At 36.7% G+C, this 19397-nt stretch overlaps 1 pseudogene; it reads left to right on the top strand.

Moving 5' to 3' along the window:
• Positions 1–1115: 1115 nt before the first annotated feature.
• Positions 1116–18882, top strand: LOC129370017 (neprilysin-like; annotated as a pseudogene).
• The last annotated feature ends 515 nt before the right edge of the window (positions 18883–19397 follow it).

Raw genomic sequence — 19397 nt, 5'->3', positions numbered from 1 at the left:
GATGTTATACATCTCTAAGCATTCAATGATCCAAGTATGCGGCATTGAGTCATAGGCTTTCTTGTAATCAATCCAAGCCATGCACAGGTTGGTGTGTCGGGTTTTGCAGTCTTGGCATATATATATATATATATATATATATATATATATATATATATATATATATATATATATATATATATATATATATATATATATATATATATATATATATGATTTCGTTGACTCAATCAAACTTGGACATGTACATATTATTAATTTCGTGCTCTGCTCCACAGCAACAGGAAAAGCCGTTGAAGTACAACTCAAAACCACTTCTTTCTTCCTCTGTATCTGCGCAGCAATGAGGAGACTCGTTACCATAGCAACTGACAACAACAAATACAAAAATCACTGAAATATTTCCCACACAGAAAGCAGAACATTCTGTCTGTGGAAGTAGTATAGTTTTAAGCTTAATGTCTATTATGTGATTGTTAATAAGTGATTGCTGTCTGTGGTAAAAAGAGAAAACTATAAATATATCTCTGCACTTGAAGTCACTGTATGGCTAGCTCTATGGCGAGCTCGTTGTTACTGTTTCTTACTCTTTTCATTGTGTGCAGTCACAATATCTGGGATCATGAGCGCCCCCTGCCATGAGGCAAGAAAACTGCCTGCCTCGCCTCGGAACTGTTCTCTGCCGTTTATGATGGCTATTCAGTACACGAAACACGTCACACACACAGTTGGTGACTAGAAACACTTTACATTATTTACATGAGCTAAATTATGGAAAATAAGTTAATACATGTTTTAATAATTTTATTACCGACGTACAAACAGAAGGAGTATGCTCTCATCAAGTGACAGCCAGTGCAAGTTAGTGAAAGGTTGCGCAATCAGCTCGCTGCTGCCTCCGAGCATTTGAATGGGAAATTAAGAAAATTCAGCAATTTTGAAGAAAAAATAATCAAAATTGGTTACGCTAAATGAAAAAATAAATACTTCATAGTACAAACCACCGTGTGAAAATAGCAATATAGATTATTTCATCATTCTATGTTATTTTTCCTGACCGCATGCCACTGCCAGCCACATATAACTCGGTTCACGTCAAAGAGCGTGACAAAAGCGTGACAGGCGTCAGCTCGGTCGCCATGGCAGCGGGCTCGGTTGAACCAAATTTAATCCGTAAGTTTTTCACGTTTGTCTTCTTTTGTTTGTTTTGTTGTGCTGCCCAAATAAATTATGTATTTTAATCTACACATAGCGATATTTTTCCTACCTCCTTCGTCTTATTAATTCAACAACCGTTGGAAATACTTTACAATGTCCTTTAAACACTGTTAGCAAACACTTTATTCACACGACAAGATATTTAGTTTCGTTTATTAGGAATAATAATAATCTGTAAGGCAATTACATGTGTTCGCTTACGACGTTGTCTGGCTGCTGAGGTCTTGAAATGTCTGTTTTTACTGGGTTTTTTTAAATTATTTTGTTGTCATATTCATAGCTCGAGGCTAATGTTAGCTTGAGATTGATTCCAGATGTCCTGCATTGTTCAGTTTAAATAATTTTTGACAAAGGGGATTACAATTTATGTGTTTATTTTGTATATTTAATTTATAATAATAGTAAGTCCGAATCTTGTTTGTCTCTGTATTTAAAGGAATTAAATAGTAGATATTAATAGTAAACGTGGCCGCCATATCGAATTTGATGAATATGCCATAACCGAATTGCATAAAGCGCTGTTCTACAGCTATTTTAAGTTCATGCCTGTCATTGACATATTCTCTCACACAAGCTAATATGTTTGAAAGCCCAACAACAAGGTATATATAATGACAAGGTAAAGTGTGCCAATTAATTATTGGCAGCCTTTAGAGTAAAAATATAGGTTGTATTGAACAATATTGTAATTTAGTCAGTAGATTATTTAAAATGAGAATTTATTTATTCTTTATCAATAGGGGATGTGACATCACCAATCACCATCCTCTTTGCATTTCCCTTTTCCAAAAGTATTTGCTCTCCCATCCAAATTATCGGAATCAGATGTTCCAATCACTTCAATGGCTAAAGGAGTATACAGTTAAAGCACCTAGACATGCAGACTGTTTTTGCAAACATTTGTGAAAGAGTTTGAACTTCCACTGTGATAGGATGCCACCTTTGCAATAAATCTAGTTGTGAAATTCCTCACTCCAAAATATTCCAGGGTCAACAGTCAGCTGTATGATAAGAAAATGGAAGTCCTTGGCAGTGACAGTAACTCCATGAAATTGTGGGTTAGCACAGTGATAGCAAGTTCGTCATTTAGTTATTTTATCTTGGTGTCTGTTGGAGGCATTGAGGTCCTTCTATTGACTGTCTGTTGAAGTCTCGAGGCTGGTCTGGAAGAGCTTTCTTAATAAATTGACTAATGGTTTATTCCCCATTTGATCAGATGATGCAGCCAGTGAAAGATTAGACTTGAGGATGACAGAGACCGATACTCCAAAATCAGCAAGGAAGCCCCGTTGGACCCGTCTGGAAATGGGCCTATTTACTGTCCTCTCCTTGTTCCTTCTTGTCATTGTTATCCTCATCATCTTGATTGCCACCCAGTCAAGTGAGTGTTTTAAGTAAAGATTAGCACTGATACTGATATGTTTTAGGCATGTATTCTTGTCTTTAATGAAGTCAAACAAACGTGTGAGCAAAACAACGGAATCATCTATTTGAAAGGATTTGTCTAGGACATTCATTAGGTTTCACTAAGAGCATGCACAAGTGCTGCCCTTTGCTCATATATGTTCTATGTGCTTCTCAACTTTGCTTCAAAACAGTCTTTGGAACAGAATTTAAAAAAAGTAAAATATGCATATGTGTTCAATTTTAATGATTCAAAAACACTGTCTCAAATTTCTTGATCCGAGGAACTGCATATGTCCTTGAAAGTGTTTTTTATTTTTCTTTTCAAAACAGGATGATGATCTAAGAAAAATTGAAAAGAGCTATTATTCATTTTTCTGCTGGTCTGTCAGTGCATCAAAGAGTCACTTGACTGACACATTTCTGACAGAGAGAAAGTGACACTTGAGAGGAGTTTTGCGTTACGTATATGCAACAAATTAATTAATAACAAGAAATGCAGAAGAAGGAACTGATTTAGATGTAATCACCACTGGGTGCTGAAAAACCCACTGAGTTATGGAAATGTGTTTTACATTCTCTTGCAGATAAAACTTGCACCACAGCTGACTGCACACATTCGGGTAAGCAGCTTGTGTTTGTTTGTTTTCTCTCTCTATTGTTTCATCCTGAAGGCTTTGACTTCTCCCAGCGGGAGCCGGCATGGGAAAAGTGAGGCTGCAACAGAAGCATTTTAGTCATTGCTCACTGAAAATGGCCTCTTCGAAAGAGACATGTTCTCTTTCAGTCAAAACCACAATAAAGCAGATATGATCAGCCCTAGAGTTGTGCATGTTCTACATGTACGTATTTTCATTCAGCCAAAGAGTTTGGTTCCTACAGGAAATGAAACAGACATCTACAAAGATAATAAAATAATGTCCATCCATCCATTTTCTTTGCAACCTTATCCCTAGTGGGGTCAGGAGGTGCTGGTGTCTATCTCCAGCTACGTTCTAGGCGAGAGGCGGGGTCACCCTGGACAGGTCGCCAGTCTGTTGCAGGGCAACACAGAGACAAACAGGCCAAACAACCATGAACCCACAGTCACACCTAGGGAGAATTCAGAGACCAATTTACCTAGCAATCATGTTTTTGGACTGTGGGAGGAAGACAGAGTACCCGGAGAGCACTTGCGCATGCACAGGGAGAACATGCAAACCCTGTGCAGAAAGACTCCAGGCCGGGAATCCAACGCATGACCTTCTTGTTGCAAGGCAATAATGCTACCAACTATACAAAAAATAATGTACAAGATTAAATTTATTAAAAAAAATTTCATCTTCCTACTATTTACATTTGATTTATTAAATGTCACGTTGAAAATTGGTTGTGTCCTTGAAACAACAGAAAACATAACTAAAATTGATAGTAGAGCAATCTAGCCCATTGTTTAGTGATATTTCTTTGGTCATGAGCTCCAAGTCTTAGAAATTGGAGTTTATCCAAGAGGTTAAAAAACGGGATTGGCCAAAGTGCAACCTGGAGGCAATTTGCGGCCAGGAGAATGATTGTGGGCGTCCGTTGATAACAATTCAAGAATAGCATGAATTTTGTTTTCTAGATTATGCAGGTGATGCAGATCCACATTTAAATTTAAACAATATCAGTCTGTCTTATTTGAAAGACCTTTTGTCTGGAGCACCTGTGTCTTGGTACACAACTGTATTAAATGAAGCGTGGCTACTCTTGTCAATGCTCAAGTTTCTTTCTCATCAGTTAGACCGTCTTTATGTTCTTCTGTCTTGTTGCTGCTTTGTTGTTCACTAATTTATTTCCCTGCCTTCCAGTTCTCTCTCTTTGTAAGTTTTATTACAGTCTTGACAGTCTTCCTAGCAGAACTAAATTGTATTTCATCTGCATAATTTGATAGGGCTTCTTCCAACTCATACTATTGCAAACTATTTCATACTAGTTCAAGATTATTTTTGTCCCTCCCAATTAACCTCTCAATTTCCTGCAGCGTCTCGCCTCATTAAGAACATGGATGCTAGCGTGGATCCTTGTGACAACTTCTATCAGTATGCCTGTGGAGGATGGCTGAAAAAGAACGTCATCCCAGAGACAAGCTCCAAATATGGCTTGTATGACGTCTTAAACTCTAACTTGGAGGTCATCCTCAAAGGTGACAGAATTTTAAAAGTTTTTTTTTTTTTTGTTCACGAGTTTGAGTTTCAAATGGATTATTTCATAACTCAGCTTCATTAACAGAGATGTATCTGAAGCATTTTTCTTTACTCTGTGAATTTTGATAAAATATTGTAATACATCCTGTGACATTCCATGTTGTAACCTACACATTCAAGGGAAAGAGTCCCTCATGGACAATTGTCCAGGAGAGTCAATTATATCTTCAACAAAGGAAGCCACAAAAGATTGTTTCTAAAGAAGGATGCTGCTTTTACACTGCTGTATTAAAGTTGAATCAAAGAAAGTGTTTTTGAGTAAAGTGCATAAGCATGCTTGTCACTGCAGCCTTAAAAATGAGAGATGTTAAACTCAACAGCTTGTTTTCCTGAACACAGGCATGGCCATAGTGTTCAGAGAAATTTCTTTTTTTTTCTCCCTAAACACTGTGAAGTTCCTGATTATCAAAACAATAATTGAGGTGTTTTGAAGCACTGGAGTTATTAAAAGTTGCAGAACAGCATCTCCTGAGGACCGCAGGTTGAGTCCTTTAGTTGGTTGTAAAAAAAAAAAAAAGAAAAGGCCTTTTTCAGAGTTTGGGGTATTTTCACATTGTGAGGACTGCAGTTGAGCAGAAGTCTAATAACTACTATCAAAAACAACAAGGCAAGTTAAGTTTACTCCAAAAAAATATTTCACTTAAACGCATCTTGAAGTGGTTACACCTTTGAATTAAGAACATAAGCAGGCTGACAGTTTCTATTGTAAGAACACGCACACAAACTGTTGGAGCTAAATCTAAAAACAGCTCTGCATCATTCTGCAAGCATGTGCTGCTCCACATACACCCTCACCCTCTGAATTTTATCAGGTACTCTGATTTCACCTTTATCTTGTCCATTTTTTCCATGTGTGCTTTTGTTTGTGCTTATATGCAGGTGTCCTTGAAAAGAAGGTAGACAGGGAGGCTGCTGCTCTCACCAAGGCAAAGACACTTTACAACTCCTGCATAAACGAGAGTGAGTCAGCAGACATAAGATGTGAATGGACTAGTTCACTTTAGATAAACTGTTATGTTTTGTATTGGCATTCTTTTGGGCAAATCCCATTTCTTTCAAAATGTGGAAGATAGAAATGTAATATTAGATATAATATCAAAAATTTCCATTTCACTTTCATCAATGCTTAACTGTAGAATTAATTGAGCAGAAAGGAGGACGTCCTTTGTTCGACATGCTGCCAGATATCTTTGATTGGCCCTAGCTGTGGACAACTGGGAGACTGTCTATTATTACATTTTTACCCTTCTTCGCTGCCATCATGCTATAAACCACTTATTGAAGTTCGTCCCTCGTATGTCCTCTTTTGTCCAATCTTATTTCTTCAGGGAAAACCTGGAGGTTAGAGGATGTCATTGCCAGGTTAAATTGGAAATATGCAACTGATGCCCTGGTTAGCTTTATTATTGACAATGATGACAGAGACTCCACTTCACACATCATTTATGTACGTACAAAGCTTGTGGCTGTAAAACCCCTGATAGTGCATCACAGTGAATTAGAATTTAGTCAGTTAATTTTTCACTAATTTTAACAGAGAGGGAAAACAACAATTCAAGCATATTTGTTTTTTTTTTTTCTGTTTTTTATCATTTGGATTTAGAGTTGATAAAAATCTTGAAACAAAATCTCCCAGAAGAGATTTGAACACTACAAAAATAAAATTTTGGAATAAAAAATAGTCCAAAATGTTCTGCTTTTGATCTTTTGTGTTGCAAAGATCCCTGAAATTTGTAAAACAATAAAATATTTGGCATGAGTAGGAAAATTAACAATAGTTTTGCAGTATTTCAACTAATTAAAACCAAAAACCTGTGAAAAATAGTTAATTTTCCTATTGTATAGTTGATAAATCAGACATACTTAAATTCTTGAACAAGTGTCTCTTGTAATGAGAAAGTTCAATCTGTTGGCCAAACCTGGTTACATAATGATCATTATGTCAGATAACTAGAATATTGTCTTGATTTTTTATTTTTATTTTTTTGTCTTCCATTCTTTGTCAGTTTGACCAACAAGCGTCCTTTCCCCTCTTGTCCAAAGACTACTACACCTGCAAGGGTGACTTTGCAAAGGTATGCTGACATGTTTAATAGTTATTTAAACATTTATCTTATTTTTGTATTGGGAAAACAAACATCAATGTGCTTTACAGGCATGTGAAGCTTATGAGCAGTTCATGTTTAATCTGGCAAAGCTGATCCGCACTGACCGGGGATTGAAATTCAACGAAGCAGAGGTGAAAGCAGAGGTGAAACGAGTTGTGGATTTGGAGAAAGACATCATTAATGTGAGCATAGATCTATTGTTTCAGAGATGACTGAAATGTGACACTCATGACCATGCCATGCTCTTGTCTTTGCTTAACTAAAGGACTTCACATTTTGTTTTTCCCTCAGTAGGGACAGCATGTTAATAATTGGTTAGTCAAACCAAAAATACTTGGATCAGTCAACCCAGCTGAAAAACTCTACTCTTAATTATTAAGATTGATGATAAAAAAAACATTCATTATTGATTTAGCCATTGAATAGCTTCATTATTAATCACACTAAGTTTCCCTTAATGATTTGAAATAAGTAAAAAGGTATTACTACAACACAAAGAAATATTCCTCAAAATCTTATCTAAAGCCCTATTAGCCCTATTATCTCATGTAATAATTAAATTACTTCCCAAGAACTGCTCTAGTTTTTCCACCTTAGCCTCTGTCTAAGACCTAACCTGACAAACATAGTTGGAATGTTTGCCCAGAAGACACTGGTAGAAACGCAGCCAGTGCAGTTCTTTACCAGTTCTGGACTTTGGGATGTGGAAACTTTGAATTTGGAACTCATTTAAAGACAGCTACTGACACTGATCATGTCTAAGGCACACCCCAAAAAAAAAAAATCTTTTGCAGTATTCAATGAAAAGAAAAACATGTATGGTTTGGGGTGTTAGGTGGGCATATTGGAGCTTTTCTTGTCAGCAACGTCTGTGGGAAAATAACATGACCCTTTTGTGGTTTCTCTAGAACCCTACCATTTTTCTTCATACATGCTGTTTCTTTTTGTTTTGCTTTTTTACTTCTGGTCTACTTGTACAGCTAAAATAGTGGAACAGTCAAATGTTAGAAAAGTGTGGCCACATTTATCCATTTAGTATTTTAAAGCCCTGGCATATTTATTAGGCATTTATGTAACCGGCATCGTCCGGCATAATCATCACAGTATACTAGCAAATTCAGAAAAAGTTCACAGTACTAAATAATTTTGGGCATGAACACATCATTTTGTGACAAGCTTGTTAACCTGTCACACCAAGAATTTCCTATCAATCAACAGATTTGTAACCTTGTTTTGTCAATCTGCGCTTCTCCTGTTGCTTACATGCTGTGCTTCCTCTCCACTCTGCTGCTCATTATTACAAAGCAGTTAAACCATTCAAACTCTGACATTTACAGACCTGAGGCCTCCTGGGTTGAAAATGCTTCATGCTTCTGGAGATATATTGAGAGCGTACATGTGTTTCGATTCCTCCTAGGCCACTGACCGATCGCAGTTTCAGAAGGATCCAGTGCTTCTTTTCAACAGAATGAAATTGGGGACGCTAAATAGAGACTTCTCTTTTGAAATTGACTCTCAGGTAATGCTAACATCTTAGCATGTGAGCATTTCTATAATTTAAACTTGGCATCAAATGTCTTAATCTTGGTTGCCTTGTGTGTGTTTTGGCTCATCCTGAAGAGATTCAACTGGAGTTATTTCACGGCTAAGATAATGGACAGCGTGAACATCAAGGTTCCCGAATCGGAGAATATTATCAACTACACCCCCAAATATTACAGAAAACTCAAAACTGTATTAGCCAAATACACCAAGAGGTAAGGAAGACAATACCTGTCAGAGATGGTTATTGTTTTCCAGAGAAATTGCTTACCTTTGCAGTAATTGTATGCGGATTATGTCGATGTCCTGATCCTTGCTGCATTTTGTTTCTCAGGGATCTGCAAAACTATGTGGTTTGGCGGTTTCTTATGAAAATGGTACGGACACTGAGTCAACCTTACAGAAAAACCGGGAATGATTTCCTCAAGGTACACACCCCCATATCACCTTGACATGTTGACTTGGGAAAATGTCTTTCATGAATGTCCTTGCAATGTCTTTATAACAATTGCAAAAATGCAACTTATTGTATTGGTGTAAAAAGTTACTTGTAGCTGTTGAAAAAAAAGGTGCAAGGAAAATTTATAGATGTTACATTTAATAGTCTCTGAAATGTCATTGAAGTAAGGAAGATCTCAGTGTGTTTGAGAAGGGTCCAATCTCAGTCATCAAACATGAGAAAACATGTAAGGAGATTGCAGAATCTACTAAAGAAGAAATGTAGCCAAAAAAGAATTCTGAATGACCATGATCACTTAATCGTTTGGTGAAATCAAATAGAAGAAATACAACAGTGGATCTCTGGGCTATGCTTAATCGTGAAAGTAAGAGCATTTCCACACACACAGTGAGAAGGGAACTCAATGGATTGTGACTGAGCAGCTGTATAGCCTTTAGAAAACAACTAATCAGTGAGGCTAACTGGGAAGAAAAGCTTTAGTTTGCTCTGGAGAATAAGGATTGGACTCTGGAGCAATGGAAGACGATCATGTGGTTTGATGAGTTAAGATTCACCATCTTCCGGAGTGATGGCCGCATCAGGGAAAGAAAAGAGGCAAGTGAAGTTATTACCCATCATGCCTAGCGCCTACTGTATAAGCATGATCTGGGTTGTTGCCCCAGGTCATAGCACTGTCAGGTTAGGTCTATGTTCAACAACACTAAGGTTGAAAGAATAATGTAATCTGACGATTCTATACTGAATGACCAGGTTATTCCATCAATGGATTTCTTCTTCCCTGTTGGCAAGAGCACATTCCTAGATGACAATGTCAGGATTCATCAAATTCAAATTGTGAAAGAGTGGTTCATGGAGCATGAGATATCATTTTTACACCACAGAGTCTAGACCTTTGTATCTTTTTGCTTCTTTGACCTTTGAACTGGTCAAAGAAGCAAAACGTTCATAGAATTTTTGATGGAGCAGCAAATGTGAGAATTTGTTGAGAGGCTATTGGCCTCTGAGTTTAGCTCCATGCTACAGGATAATTCAGCATTACTTTGTTTTTGTGCTGTTTTTGTATTGAAATTTCTCTTGAACTCTCTCTTGATAGTTCAAGGAAATTCAAATGTTTAGGTCAGTGGTCCCCAATCTTTATATTACTGTGGCCTGGCAATTTTGCTGCGGCCCGGTGAGGGTGGGAGTACATAAGATAAGGCTTCTGCATGTTGGTGTTCTCGCTAAAGCCTTTTTTTGCCCCAATGTTCCCTTTACAAAAATCTTACAACATCCTGCAGTGTTTGGTGTGTTATGTGGTGGTATATTGAATATGCCAGATCTAAAATCAAGCATATTTAACATTGTCTTGGCCCGATTATCATATCCTGTGGGGTTTTCCTTGACTTGGAGCGAGAACGCAGCCTGTTGAATGTGACAAGTAGCCAATCATAAAGCGCGGTGACGTAATAACAGAGGGAATCTTGACATGGCAACTGAGAGTTCGTTGGACATCGGAGGTGAATGTGGAAATGTTTATTACTATATGTAATAAATTTTTTATCTATGTTTATTATATGTGGTTATATTTATTCAGTTAAAAATGTTAATTACAAAAAAAACATAATTCAGTACAACAAATAGAGCGGCTTCTCCCGCCATCTTTTATCAAACACCTTTTCTCTTTGTTACATCTTTTATCGCTTAAAATGAGTCCAGGAAACTATCACTACTGCTTCTACATGGTCATCCCTGTTTGATTGTTCTAAATTGACGTATGATATGTTGGGGGGTTTGACTGGATTTTCTTCTGGAATCAGGATATTAATGAGTGGAATCAGTTCTTGTGGTGTGTTGCTCCTGCCTTGTGGCTGGACACACCAACAGACCGAACCTGTTGGACATTTATCAGCTCTGTGGTCACAGAGGTTTGGAAAATCGGCCGTCAATCCTTAAATCGTGCCGTGTGAGCCAGACCTAAAACTCACAAGCTCTACTCCTCTCATCTCGTATCGACCGCTGCCCTGACGGTCTCTGACTCTGGTCGCTATGGTGACGTTTACATATCCCTTCAAAATGAGATACAGATGTGCCACAAAAACAAACATTTTACTTTTGTGAAAATATTAACTCAAGATAACGACTAATGGGAGCCCTGAGCTTGTTTCTCCCATCTGTCAGTGATGAGGAGACAATGACGCCCGAAGTGTTGCTTATGCACTGGGTGCATGGTTTCTACGTGGCAAAGCAGTTTGAAGCTTCATTGCCTCATCAACGAGCATATCATGCAGAGTGGGCTTGGAATGTGGAAATCACCTACAGGGATAAATCCATTCTCCTGTCTCTTTTCTGGGCCTTTTCTCCTTCACAAAAATCTTTCCAAAGACATCTGATATTTCTGACTCATTTTGCTGCTTGTGGCTCAATGTTGGCGCCGCAAGGCGTAAATGAGACAATCCGGTTATAGGATTTTCAAAATAAAAGATCCTCTCGACTCAAATAATACATGAAATGTAAAAATTGAATTGATTATTGTGCGGCCCAGTACTAATTGGTCCACGGACCGGTACCGGTCCGAGCCCCAGGTGTTGAGGACCACTTTAGGATGCTGTATTTTTTTTTTGTTGTTATTAATAGATTCTTGTAAACTTTCTTTCATAACCCGTCTTTTTTCTTTCGCTCTACGTTGTAAAAGTGAAATCAATTTTATTTTAACATGAATAAAGTATTGCCTTGAAATTTCTCCTTCATTCAAAAATTTTCTCTCAACTTCCCAACAGGTTCTGTCCGGTGCAACATCAGAGGATACTGTGTGGAGACGTTGTGCACTTCTTGTCAACCGCAACCTGGACAAAGCTGTGGGACGGCTCTATGTGCAGGAGGCTTTCTCTGACAACAGCAAACAGCTGGTTGGTTGAGGCTGAATTGGGCTGATTATGAGATTAAAAAAACTTTATTGAACAGCTTTATTTTACATTGACAGTCTGAACTGATGACATAAAGAAAGTGAGTGTTTTTATGTATTCACATGTAGAATGAGACAGTTTAAGAGACATCTGTCTCGGGTCTGTGCCTCAGTGTTATCTTGCTTGCATCCACTGGAAGCAGCTGAATGAGGCGTCCTTGTTATTATGCTCAGACCACCGATGCTGTAAATCTCAACTGTGTGCCTCTGTGCATGTGCATAACGCAGGCTTTGCTGCAATATTGTTTTGTGTATGAGTAACATCCTCGTAACTCTTAAGCATCTCAATATAGATGTTTGCCTACTCAGATCACAGTAAGAATTCTGAGATTCAAGTTAGAAATCCCTTACATATAGATGAATCCATTATAGAAAGTATTTCTGAGATTTATTCATCTATAAGTAATTAGATATTTTTGTATATATTTTTTTTCTTTAAATTCAGAAGTTTGCATACAGTCATACTTATATCACTATATGATATAAGTGATATTTTATACAACTTAATTGTTCTTCCTTACATTCCTTACACACTGCAGATTATTTCCTGGTTTTGGAAAACTAGCAGTTCAACTGATAATGACATTGACCCTGGAAATATTTGAAGTCGAGCAAATTTTTATTTCTTTTAGTCAAGTGTATGGCCAAGTCCTCCAAGAAAAATCCTGATGGAAATATTAAAATTTTGAGTATATATTATTTTTAAAACAATCATGTCAATGCAGTTGTCATATTAACAGACTAATATGCAAGTCTGAAACGTTCTGATATGTGGATATGTAAAGCCTAATAATTTTAGGAACTCTGTTAATAGTTTGACATAAATTATATTTGTCTTATTTCTGATCCAATTAGAGTTGATGAACAACAACAGAAACAGCAGAGCACCTTTTCATGATGCATTTTCTTGTTCTATCATTGGCATCTTATGACATTTGCTCTCTCTTTGGTGTGTTGGGAGATTAGATGGAGGAACTTATTAAAGACATTCGGGAAGTTTTCATTAGTAACCTTAATGACCTTTCCTGGATGGATGAAAAGACCAAAAAAGCAGCTGAAGAGAAGGTGTGAACATCAGTTGCAAGAATCATCTTATTTCTATTTAGAACAACAAATAAACCAGGTTTATTCTCATTTTCCTTTTTGCTTTTGTTTTTCAGGCCCGAGCTATCCGTCAACGCATTGGTTATTCTGAAGACATCATGAATGACGAATATCTAAACAATGAGTACAAAGATGTGAGTATTTATGAAAAAATTCTGTTAACCATTTCACTAAGTTCTTTGTAACAAAAAATTCTTCAGGAAAGTTGCATTTCTTATTCTTCCTAAAACATCCCAGTGAATTTTTGCCTAAAACGAGTTACTTTTGTGAATACATGACTGAGTATTGACAGCTTCCATCACTGCTAATCCTCCTGATTTATTCCTGGCTGTGTTACTGTTAGCTGAACTTCAGTGCAGAGGAATACTTTAAAAACATCCTTCAGATGATGGAGTATTTGACCAAGAAAGACCTGCAGAAATTGAGAGAAAAATTCAACAAGAATAAGTAAGGTTTTTTTTGTTTTGTTTTTTTTTTGGTGGTGGCGGTGGATTTACAAGCTTTGCTCCAGATGTGTTATAAATGAAAAATGCATAGTTTGGTATTTAAATCTCCTGTCTTATTCATGGTCCTAGCAGAGTGAACTACTACACTGTTTACCTAATTTATTCTTTGTGCAGTGTGTTCACTTTATACCACAAAAACTCCTGCATGCATTTAGAGTTCAGCTTTAACAGCGGAGAGTCATACATTAACCTGGGGTGTTAAAAGCTGTGTGTTAATTTTACACATTTTTCTTCAAGTAGGCTTTTTACTTTGCCTCAATGTTGTTTCATAGTGCCATCGTTTGATAACGCTTCTCTCATTTTTTATTTATTTTTTCAAGGTTGCCAGTTGGAGCTGCTGTTATCAACGCCTTCTACTCAGCCAACTCAAATGAAATTGGTAGCAAATAAGCATCGGAAATTATGTTCAGCCACAAAACATAAAGCCTAAGATCTTTTGAAATTTAAAAAAAACTTTCTCTGTCTTTAGTGTTTTCTGCTGGTATCCTTCAACCCCCTTTCTTTAGCAAAGGCCAGCCTAAATCTCTCAACTACGGTGGAATTGGCATGGTAATCGGTCATGAGATTGTTCATGGCTTTGATGGCATTGGTATGATTTTTCTACTTCATTGTTGTGTCTTAAGGTTTTGTTGGATTATATTAGTCTGTGAACAAATTAACTTCCCCTGTAACTGATACCACTTTAGAGAAGAGATTTGCTTCATCTTATTATGCCTTTGGTGTTTGGATTTATTTCTTTGCTACAGTTTCTTGCATTTGCATTGTACTGCAAATTAAACTATTTTCCACCTCAGATATAAGATAATCATTTTATTAGTTTCTCCAATACAACAGTCCCTGCAAAACTTCAAAACATCCAAAAGTGCAGTAACCATAATTAAATACATACAAAGTGTCACATAGAATGTGCCAGGGTGACCATTGGTTTCTTCTGCCTGTTTGGAACATAGATCGACTTGCTACCCTTCCTCACACATCACTCCAGACTCCTTGTCAACTGGCTGAAAGAAAACTACATTTTTCATTTTAAACAATAATAAATCTTTTTTAGGCAACATAGTTTTTAAAAGTGGATGCAGCATCACCTCTCAAATTGACACTAAATTTTACAGGTTGAGTTTTTATATTACAATTTAAATTGTAAATCGTATCATACCTGTATCATTCATTATTTGATTACTTTTGCAGTATAAATAAATGTTAATATTTCCACCCCTTAAATTCCTGACATCTGTTCTGTGCCTCTAGGTCGCAGCTATGACAAGGATGGAAAACTGAAGGTCTGGTGGACTCCTGGATCTACTAAAAAATTCCTGGATCTCTCAAGGTGCATCGCTAACCAGTACAGCAGATTTTCCTGGGACCTGGCTGATGGTCTACATGTATGTTTACTTGGTTTTCTACTTTTTTGGACCATTACGTGAAAAATTCCATTAACTTCACTTTTATGGATGTTACCAGAATTCCTGTTGTCTTTGCCAGCTTATCCAGCTGTCATTTTTAAATCTTTCTTCCTGTTTTCCAGCTTCATCTTCTCTCTGCTTTAGTGTTTTGTGTTGACATACGAGTACTTCTCCTTTTATCCTTCCCCTGTATTGCTCCTTTCAACAATGCTTCTTTTCTTCCCTGGGTGATTCGTTCTTTTAACCCAGAAACTGAAATCTGCAATTTACTGAAAATATGGAAGGAAAACTTTCAGGTCTCTTTATCATTTTTTGGACTCTGCACCTATATTTTCCCCTTAGTTGAATGGCGACATCACCCTCAATGAGAACATAGCTGACAATGGAGGGATTCGACTGGCATACCAGGTGAAGAACTTAAGATTTCCTGTAAAAATGTTTTGTTTACATATGTGACCTGCTTCATACAACTTGAAAAAAATGTCAAAGTCTATTTGTCAGGACGTTGACATGTTTGTTAGGTTGCATGAGGGCATGATTGCTGATACTGTGACTCTGAATAACAGTCATTAACCAATCCTATAAAAATGATTTAAATGTTATTAAAAAAATAAAAATATGTATCTTGTGTTTTTTACAAAATGCTAACGTAGATACGAACCTTAGAGACAACAACTGATAAGATACATTTTGCTTTCAAGCTGCTTCAAGATAATTACCGTGAATTAGAAATGCAGATAAATTGCTTTCATTGCCTTATAATTTTCTGCTTGATCAGCCCTGACCAGTGACTGGTGACATAATCAAAAATTAAATTGTCCTTCCATTCATTAATATACTAGGTTGCAATGACAACATTGTCTGTTAGGGAATAAATACTAAAATGTAATGTTTCTACATTAACAAATAGGATCAGTTTGTGAGGGCTGCCTCTTTTTGGCATCAATTATTTGTTCAAATTTTTAGTCAGAGTAATTATTTAAGAAGTTCTTTATAAGCAGAGTTGAGTCTTGGCTTGTTTTTAAATCCTGTCTGAAAAAGGTTGAGAAAGAGCAGGACTACAAGCAGAAAGAAATCAAATTGGATTAGACCCAGAAATTAAAACTTAACCAAAACTTCTGATTAGTTTTATACACTGAAAAAGAGAGATAATGTTTGCAGTTGGAGGTGCAAAGGATTGCGGTTTCAAAATTATGAGCAATTTAATTTTGCAGCTTCTTTCCAAGCAATGTTTGCTAAGCTATTACATTCTAATTGGGCAAAAAAAATCAAACATCCAGCACAATTTTTGGTTCTTCCTTAATGTATATTATGCTAGGCTTCATTTGCCTCAGAGTAGATACGAGGGGGCGAGATTGGTTTAGGCTAATGCAGTTTTAATGGCTCTTTGATGAAAAACATTCCAGACCAAAAACGTTTGCACATTGGCTCATCTGTTGAAGAATATTTCGAAGAGGCTTTGCTCACATGAGTTTTGTAAGCTGAAATGCGTCACCCAGTCGAACCTGCCCTAACATTTGAGTCTGAGTAGCAGTGTGGGTCCTGAACCTGGATACCAATTAAAAGTTGAATTAAGTTTCTAGGTTAGACGTCTGTATGAGAAACATACTTCAGAAACATACTAATATGAAGATGGATGGAAAAAGCAGAGTGAAAACAGTGGAGTTCCCTACCTTGCTGGGAGCAGACAAACAGCCATGCCTCGCATTGGCTATGTGCTCGCTCCCGTCAGCTCGAAACCTTAAATATATCTTGTATGTTTTTGAAACATTAATAAATGAAACTGTTGTTAACTTGAATTTTTCAATGTGTGTAAAATAGATCAAATTTTGTGTCTCACTGTAGGCATACAAGAAATTTGTGAAGAGGAATGGAGAGGAGCTCCCACTGCCGGGGATTGACCTTTCACATGATCAACTCTTCTTTCTTAACTTTGCTCAGGTAATCAGTCAAACTAAAAAAAAATCTTTAATTTTTATAAATGTTTAAGAAAGTTTAGTATTTCAAAAAATGTGTCAGTATTGCTGACAGAATTCATTCTGCCTATCTCAATAGTTACTTCATAGCTCTTTACTGTAACTCCACAATGACCTGCTTTAGTTTATAAAACAATTAACCTTCAATTGTAATTTTTTTAGTAGCAGGTGCATGATGGCACTGACCACTTTAGTAATAATCCAACATTTTAATTGTAGTACTTTTAGGCAGTGGGATAAATGCGAAACTAACGTATTGCTATTTTTCTTTAAACAAAATTACTTTAACTGTTCCTAGAAAATAAATGTCAGTTCTTTAGTCTTGAGAAAATGTCATTCATGCCCACCTATACTTAAAGCAGCACTATATTTTACAAAGAATATATTTATTTATTTGTTAAAACTGTCACCATATTGTGACAGTATAAAACATAATGTGAATACATCAGTTTCCTCCAACACCTCCCTGAGCGACTTTCACCATCTGAAGAACTCCACCACCCTCGACCTAAAACAACCAATAAGAGCCAGAAGAAAGGTCTTATCGCTGTTGCTCAATCTCATGTAGTCGCCACAAATCTCCTAACGGCAGAGAAACAACTTACCAGTACAATAGCATTTATCTGCCGTGACGCCACATGAGATTGTGACTAACAATGCTAAGACCTGAGTTGTGATTGGTTCTTTCTAGTTTGCGCAGGGTGTACTTTGAGAAAGCAGTGAAGCTCTATTTTTGTATTCATTTATTTTTTTCTTTAGATTATTTGTCTCAGTCTGTTACGACATGATGACAGTTTAAACAAGGAGTGTCAAGCTCTAGACCTCAAGGGCCAGTGTCCTGCAGTTTTTAGATGTGCCACAGATGCAAAACACTGGATTGACATGGCTTAATTAACTCCTTCTTGTGTAGATAAGTTCTTCAGAGCCTTGCTAATGACCTAAGTATTCTATTCTGGTGTGGTGCAGAGGAGTCGTTTCTAAAGGTTGCCGGACAGTGGCCCTCCAGGAATGGAGTTTGACACCTGTGGTTTGAACAAATATTTTTTTTAAAGTTCTACGAAAGTTTCAAACTGCAGCTTTAAAGTCAGTCAGGATTAGAAAGTCAACACAGCTGGATGTTGACAACATATGTGAAGTTCAGCTTGCCATGACTCTCGGTGGGAAGCATGGTAAGTGACGTCATGCCATTTTTAAAGCTCAGTGCTTTGTCCTTCAACTAAATGTTGGAAAAGCAAAATATTTTTAATTGGCTCGGCAATTAAAAAAAATGTAAGGACTTTTATTTATCTTCTGCAAAAAAAGTATATGCATGTGGGTCAGAGGTGGAAATATATGTTTAGTTCAGTAAATTAGTGCGATACACTGATGCATCCATATATGAATACATTTGCTTAAGCTCTGTACTTGTCTGATACATTACATCCTGTATATGTGTTTAAGATTTGGTGTGAATCCTATCGACCAGAACAAGCCATTAATTCCATTCAAATGGATGTACACAGTCCAGTGTTGTTCAGGTAATAACATGAAGTGCAGAAGTCAGCACTTTGTGACTTAAAAGTTGTCCCAGTTTAAAAAGCAGGATCCCTCTGACACAAAGTTCACTTGCTAACTCCAGTTTCCTTTGTATACTCTAGAGTACTTGGCTCCCTTCAGAATTTTCCAGAGTTTGCCAAAGCATTCAACTGCAAGAAAAGCAGCAACATGGTCTCTGACAATGTTTGTCGTGTTTGGTGACCTAAAGACCAAACACGGTCCTTATTTTCTGCCGGTACGATACCTCTCCCGTATAACTGCTGGAGCTCTCATGGAGGCCTACAGGGAGATGGAAGCTTCTCTTTGTTCTTTACTGGATGGACAACAGCTGGTGAACAGGCATCGCAGCATCCAAGATGGATGACCCAGATAATAACCCTAACGGGTTATTATCTGCTGTCTCCTCAAACTTTAATACTGTTGTTCAATAAATCACCTGTCAATCTTCTGCTCACTGGATACAAACGCTCCTTGTGTTTTTTTTTTTAAAGTTTATAAGATAAGAAGTTCAGCTATGACATGTGAACAGCGCTAACCAAATAACTGAGAAATAATAAAAAAAACAACTTACATTGTTGTAAACTGAAGTGGATGAGCATAGGAATACACTTTAGCAGAATTAAAAATAGTATCATTGATAGGCAAGCACAAATAAAGAGCTATTAATAACTCCAAAGTGAAAAAAGTAAGACAGTTTCCATTGAAGAAATTTTGTAATTTTAGAACTCAAAACGTAGTGGCTTGAAAATGCAAAAAAAAGAAAAGAAAGAAAAAAAAGAAACATTTTTCTCATTATTTGGCAATATATCATTCATTTTATTTTGGTAAACTGTCCACATCACCAGAAACAACAAAGAAATAACAATAAACAATAAATAACCCACAATTTACCAAAAAAGGTATATATATATATATATATATATATATATATATATATATATATATATATAATATATATATATGATTTCGTTGTC

The sequence above is a fragment of the Poeciliopsis prolifica genome, unplaced genomic scaffold (genome assembly GCF_027474105.1).
Source record: "Poeciliopsis prolifica strain line A6 unplaced genomic scaffold, Auburn_PproV2 SCAFFOLD022, whole genome shotgun sequence".
Taxonomy (NCBI): domain Eukaryota; kingdom Metazoa; phylum Chordata; class Actinopteri; order Cyprinodontiformes; family Poeciliidae; genus Poeciliopsis; species Poeciliopsis prolifica.
The sequence above is the reverse complement of the archived record's forward strand: the minus strand, read 5'-3'. Positions and strand labels throughout refer to the sequence as shown.